Source organism: Trachypithecus francoisi, unplaced genomic scaffold, assembly GCF_009764315.1.
Source record: "Trachypithecus francoisi isolate TF-2019V2 unplaced genomic scaffold, Tfra_2.0 Lachesis_group6, whole genome shotgun sequence".
In the NCBI taxonomy this organism is placed as follows: domain Eukaryota; kingdom Metazoa; phylum Chordata; class Mammalia; order Primates; family Cercopithecidae; genus Trachypithecus; species Trachypithecus francoisi.
This window is the reverse complement of record NW_022681471.1, coordinates 25346406-25353470: the sequence shown is the minus strand read 5'-3', so window position 1 is coordinate 25353470 and position 7065 is coordinate 25346406.

Here is a 7065-nt window from a genome sequence, read left to right as displayed (position 1 = left end):
CAGGTCTCCTTCTCTATATCTTTCTACAGACATGTCTACAGACATGATCTGGCCTGGGTAAAAAGACAATGGAACTTTCTCAGTAGTTGAAAATAATAAGCATGGTACATATTCTCATGATTCTCTTGGTTCTCATTTCTAGTTAGATTGCACTTAGATGGCTTCTTCAGTTTGTCATAAAGAACGAGCATTCCACCAATGCCCCTGAGAACACTGGACTATGCATCTTTGTTAAAGGCTTTTCCACATTCATCTTTAAAATCTTCAACCCACAATATATGAAGGTTCCATTATGTGTGATGTCAATTCTTTGTGACCAGACTGCATCATCACCTACCCCATCATGGTATGGAGTAGGGAAGAGAACACGCTGGCCATTCAATTTGGTGATTTTACACAACGGTCTTCTATGCCTTTGAATTTTTTTCCCTTGGCAGGTTTCCCAATATTCGTTGCCCAATGGGTTCTGGCAAAACCTAAGGAGTAGGAAAAGCTGAAAATGACTCCTGATGTACCACCAGAGGCCAGATTGTCAGCAAAATGCCTCCAGAACCCAAGTTGCCCCTCCAGAAGAAAAGTATTCACTTCTTCTTGGGAAAGCAGACTATATAATCCTCTATGCCTTTGTACTGTTTGTCAGAGGCAATATTTTTACACACACATTGTACCTCTGGCATTGTGAGACCACTGGGTGTCTTTCATTTCAAGAATATTATATAAATGAAATCATACAGCGTCTAACTTTTTGAGACTGGCTTTTTTTACTCAGCATAATTCCCTTGTGATCCATCTGAGTTGTTGCATATATCAATAGTTTATTCCTTTTTAGTCCTGAGTAGTATGCCATGATATGCATGTTACCACAGTTTGTTTAACCATTTAACTATTGAAAAGCTATTGTACATTATGTAAAGTGTACAATTCAATGGCTTTACTTGTATTCATAGAATTGTCCAACCATCACCAAATCAATTTTAGAACATTCTTGTTATTGCTCCCCTTCCCCCTTAAAACCCTCATACCTATGAGTGATAACTTATTTCCTCTCAACACTCACCCCAGTCCTAGGCAACTGCTGTTCTACTTTTATGTCATTAGGGGTTTGCCTATTCTGAATATTTCATATAAGTGGAATCATACAATATGTTATCTTTTGTGTCTGACTTCCTTCATGTAGCATGTTTTCGAGGTTCATTCAAGATGTAGCATGTATCCGTACATCATTAATTTTTTATGACCAATATTCCATTATAACATTTTATTTATCAATTTATCAGGTGATGGACATTTGAGTTGTTTTCAGTTTTTACTGTTATGAATAATGCTGCTGTGAGTACTTGTATATAAGTTTTTGTGTGGATATATGTTTTCATTTCTCTTGGAGTGGAATAACTGGGCCATATGGTAACTATGTTTAACATTTTGAGGAACTGCAAACTGTTTTCCACAGCAGCCCCATCACTTCACACTCTCACTAGCGTTGTATGAGGATTTCAGTTTCTCCACATTCTTGCCAACGCTAGTTATTGTCTTTTTTATTATTGCCATCCTAATGGGTATGAAATGGAATCCCATTGTGGTTTTGATTTGCATTTCTCTGATTGCTAAAGATGTTGAGCATCTTTTCATGTGCCTATTGGCCATTTGTACATCTTCTTTGTAGAAATGTCTACTCAGGCCGAGGCAGGCGGATCACAAGGTCAGGAGATCAAGACTATCCTGGCTAACATGGCGAAACCCCATCTCTATTAAAAATACAAAAAAAAAAAAAGTAGCCAGGCATGGTCGTGGGCGCCTGTAGTCCTAGCTACTCAGGAGGCTGAGGCAGGAGAATGGCGTGAACCCGGGAGGTGGAGGTTGCAGTGAGCTGAGATAGTGTCACTGCACTCCAGCCTGGGCGACAGAGTGAGACTCCGTCTCAAAAAAAAAAAAAAAAAAAACAAAAAATCAAAAAACAAAACAAAACCAGCAACAACAACAACAACAACAAAAACCCAAGAAATGTCTACTCAATTTTTATCCATTATACTTATTTGTCTTTTTTATTATTATTTAGTTATAAGAGTTCTTTATATATTCTAGATACAAGTCCCTATCAGATATATGATTTCCAAATATTTTCCTTCCATTCTGTGGGTTGTCTTTTCACTTTCTTGACGGTGTCCTTTTGATATGGTTTGGCTGTGTCCCCACCCAAATCTCATCTTGAATTGTAGTTCCCATAATCCCCACATATCATGGGAGGGACCTGGTGGGAGGTAACTGAATCATGGGGTCAGTTACTCCCATGCTGCTGTTCTTGTGATAGTGAGTGAGTTCTCATGAGATCTGATGATTTTATAAGGGGCTTTTCACCCTTTTGTTTGGCACTTCTTGCTGCCATCATGTGAAGAAGGACATGTTCACTTCCCCTTCTGCCATGATTGTTGGTTTCCTGAGGCCTCCCCAACCACGCTGAACTGTGAGGCAATTAAACCTTTCCTTCATAAGTTACCCAGTGTTGAATATGTCTTTATTAGCAGCATGAGAATGGATAAATACACCTTTGAAGCACAAAAATTTTAATTTTAGTGAAGACCAATTTATCAATTTTTTTCTTCTGTTGCTTGTTGTGTTGGTGTTATATCTAAAAACCATTGCCTAAGCCAAGTTCACATAAATAGTCATTCTGAACTATGAGGTGACAAGCTAAGTATGGCAAGGAAGCAGGAGAGTAGAATCCTGGGTCTCTGATGACTGCATTTTAGGCTTGGAAAGCCAAATTCTACATTTATTTTACACAAGAGTGAGATAAAGTATTTCATTTTTAAAATTAAGACCCTCTGTTCCTTAAAAGACACCATAAAATGAAAAACAAAGATATAAGAAGATATTTGCAAACACATATAATGACATAAATTTCATATCTTTAATGTACAGCAAACTTTCACAAACCAATAACAAAAAGACAAACAACCCAATAGAAAAATGGGCAGTAGGAAGGAGTATCTCACAGAAGAGGAAACATATATGGCCAATAAGCATATTAAATGCTCAACCTCATTAGTAATCATAGAAATGTAAATTTCATACCCACAAAATAACAAAATTTTAAGTCTGAAATATTAAGTGTTACCTATGACGTGGAGCAATGGGAAATCATACCCTGCTTGTGGGAATATAAATTTGTATAATCATTTTAGAAAAAAAATGATTTGGAGATACCTATGAGGTCAAGGAATTGTAGTGGGAGTAACAAGCAAGCTGGAAAGATGGTAGTTTTTTTAGAAAATGTAATGTTGGGCCAGGCGCGGTGGCTCATGCCTGTGGTCCCAGCACTTGGGAGGCTGAGTCAGGTGGATCATGAGGTCAGGAGTTCGAGACCAGCTTGACTAACATGGTGAAACTCTGTCTCTACTAAAAATGCAAAAAAAATTGGCCAGGCCTGGTGGTGTGTGCCTGTGGTCCCAGCTGCTCAGGAGGCTGGGGCAGGAGAATCGCTTGAACCTGGGAGGTGGAGGTTGCAGTGAGCCAAGATGGCACCACTGCAGTCCAGCCTGGGTGACAGAGCGAGACTCTGTCTTGAAAACAAAAAAAAAAGTAATGTTGGAATTCATGACTTAGGAGACAGAGAAATTTGTGTGATAAAAAAGTACAAGGTGTAACCTTCCAAGAGGTTAGCTAAAGTGGAGAGGAAGTATACATTTAAGATAATAAGATGTATCAGTTGGTGTCCAATCAGAACATAGACACTACATAGTAATTTTTTTTTTTTTTCTCGAGACGGAGTCTGGCTCTTGTCACCCAGGTTGGAGTGCAATGGCACGATCTTGGCTCACTGCAAACTCTGCCTCCCGGGTTTAAGTGATTCTCCTGCCTCAGCCTCCAGAGTAGCTGGGATTACAGATGCCCCACATGCCTGGCTAATTTTTGTATTTTTATTAGAGACTGGGTTTCACCATGTTGGCCAAGCTGGTCTTGAAGTCCTGACCTCAGGTGATCCACCCACCTTGGCCTCCCAAAGTACTGGGATTACAGGTGTGAACCACCGTGCCCAGCCTATTACATAGTAATTTTAACAAGACAAGTTTAACATAAAGAATTAACAATAACAGGGGATTGGAGTATTGAAGGATTGGCTCGTAATAAGTGAAGGAAACTCTGAAAAATATGGGGTAGCAGATATAGATAGCAGACAATATAAAAATAATGTGTAATGGCTGATACCTCTAGAGCTGTGATAACCGTCCTCTCCACCCAAGGCCTCAGCCAGGCTTTATTGGAGAAGTTGCTCTGGTGCTGAGTTGGTGGAACTTATTGGACGTATATTCTCTGGAACTTGCTGAAATATACCCCTCTACGGTGCTGGTTCACATGGAAGGTGTCTCATCAGAGATGCTTTGCTGCCTAAACACTCAAGGGTAGTGCCTGGGGAGGCTGCTACCTGCTGTTTGTTGGAAAAACCAGTGCTGCAGTAGGTAGACAATAGGAAAGCTGGGAGCTCAGCAGGAGCTTGTGGAGTGAGCACACAGAAAACAGGAAGTAAAACCCCTTCTTCCTGCAATGTCTCTCCACCACTGCCTATTGATAAAACTTCATATCATGCCAGCTGGCAAAGTCAAAAATATTTCAAGGCCCCAGGTCCATTTTCACAGAATAGGCATAAAGGGGAAATGAGAGGTAATAAATTGATTACAGGCTGAGAAGGTCAAGGAACTGAGAGGTCATGATGTTGGATTGTTGTTCTTGTGGATATTGAAATGACCCAAGTGTTGGCAGAAATTAGAATGGGGTAGAAGGTTAGAGACCAATAAACTCATTTCTCTAAGTGTGACCTTGGTCTATCTGCATCAGAATCAAGTGGGATACTTTGAAAACACAGATTCCTTTATCCTACTGCAGATCTTCTGAACTAGAGTATCTGGGAAGAGAGCTCACAAATATTCTTTTTAAATAAGTGCCTTAGTAGATTTGAAATGAAAGAGAATCGGTTAGTAACATTTTAAACACAAAAACTAAATAGTAAAACAGGTACCAGTGTACCCAGCATTCAGTCTTAACAAATGTTCACATTTGCCTTATTTCCTGAAGATCTTTTGATTTTTCATGAAATGTTACCTATTTTAGCTTACGTTCCATGCTTACCTTCCTTTCTCCTTCATGCCTCACAGGAGATGATCATATGAACATTGTTTTCTGTCAATCACTGCTTTAGGCAATAGAGAGCCTTTGAGGGTTTTTGAACAGGGGTATTAACACTAGAGGTGTTTTTGGAAAATCAACCCAAATGTGCCTTGTTAGAGAGTTCATTAGGATGAGAGGATGGAAGTGGGAAAGCCCTTGAAGAGGCAGGTTCAGTGGCCCAGAGGGTGTGGTACCGAGGATCTGAGGTAGGGTGAGAGATCTTTGCTTTTTTTTCTCATGCTCTTGTGTGAAGCCTGCTCTTTGTGTTGCTGTGACCCCAGTCTTTGAATTCCCCCTCTCCCCACATTCCCTCAGTTCTTCAGCTCCTTTCTATCTTCATTTGAGTCCCTAACCAGCCTGGGTTTCGTGGGTACCCATTTCACCTATATGCTTGCCACTGCCCTGGAATTCCTAGATTTGTTGACATTTTAGCACACCAACTGTAACTTCCAATCTTTATATAAACAGAACTTGTTCTTTTGCCTTGAGGCAGTGGCCTTGCCATTCTGATATACTTTATTACTCATAGTAATATTTGCTATAGTGAGTGTCCAAAACGAGGCCGAGTTTTATCCAGATGACCTTGGTGAACTCAAGCCTGTTTTGGAGGAGGCTGGGTTCACAAAATTTACTCAGGCTTTGTTCTTCATCAGAAGATGTAAGTGATACCTCAATAATACTGCCAGATTTTGTTTGTCTGTAGAGTAAAATTTGATGAGCAATTGTGAAAACTGTTCAGATGACATATAAAAATGTGTTTAAGTTCGTCAGATTTGGGAATTTTATTTATCAACAAATGGATTCTGTTTTTATTTCCATTATATAGATTTGGCCATGGGTCAACGTCAGTGAAAACTTTTGATGGACTATACTTATTTTGCTTAAGTCACAAGTACATCAAACAAACCTTGTTATAGAACTATGGACAGACACAATAACATGAATGAGTCTGAAAATGATGATGTTGAGTTAAAGAAGCCAGGAAAAGGATAGTACCATACTGTGTACTTCCATTTATATAAGATTCTTGAAAATGCAAACTAATCTGTAGACACTGAAAATAGATGGTGGTTGCCTGGGATTTGGAGACAAAGGGGAAAGAAAGAATTGAAAGGGCACAAGGAAGATTTTGGGGGTGATGGAAAGGTTTATCTGGATTGCATTTGTGTGATTGTATCAAAGATGTATGTATATGTCAAAATTCATTAAATCATATATATGCAGTTCCTTATGTGTCAGTTACAGCTTAATAAAATGGTAAAAATCATTAACGAGAAAAAATATTTGTTTTAAGTCATTTAAACTAACCAACAAACAAAAAATCCTTGCTATAATCAGCTACTGTCTATATCAGGGACGCCATCTGAATACATTCATTTATTCATTCATTCATTCAACATTTTTTAACATCTACCATGTAGAATAAAACAAACAAGACCCCGAGTTTAGGAAGCTTACATTCTGGTGGAGGAGTCAGATCATCATATCAACAAGTGATAATAGTAAAGTGTGACAAGTGTCCTGACAGAGCAAGAAAGGGCAGCTTTGAAAATGTTTAGTAGGGTTATCTAAGCTGATTCTTTGGTAGTAGATGCCTGAAGCTGTGTTGAAAAGAATTCTGAGGCTTAGCAGGAAAGAGCTATAAATGATCTGATGTCTCCCATGCTTGAGGAGAGGTAATCATGGTAAGTGCCACACATTTGCCAACAAAGAGTTATACTATTAAGTTGGCCTTATCATAAATTTCCCAATAGTATGCCTATTTCAAGTGGTTCTGAAAATGTTTGAGAATGATGAAGATCTTTTGTTATAGACTGTTTTTTTTTTTTTTTTTTTCAGAGCAGTATTTTGAGTGCAAAGTGTTTTTTTGTTGGGGAAATATGAATCTTCCACATTGTAGTG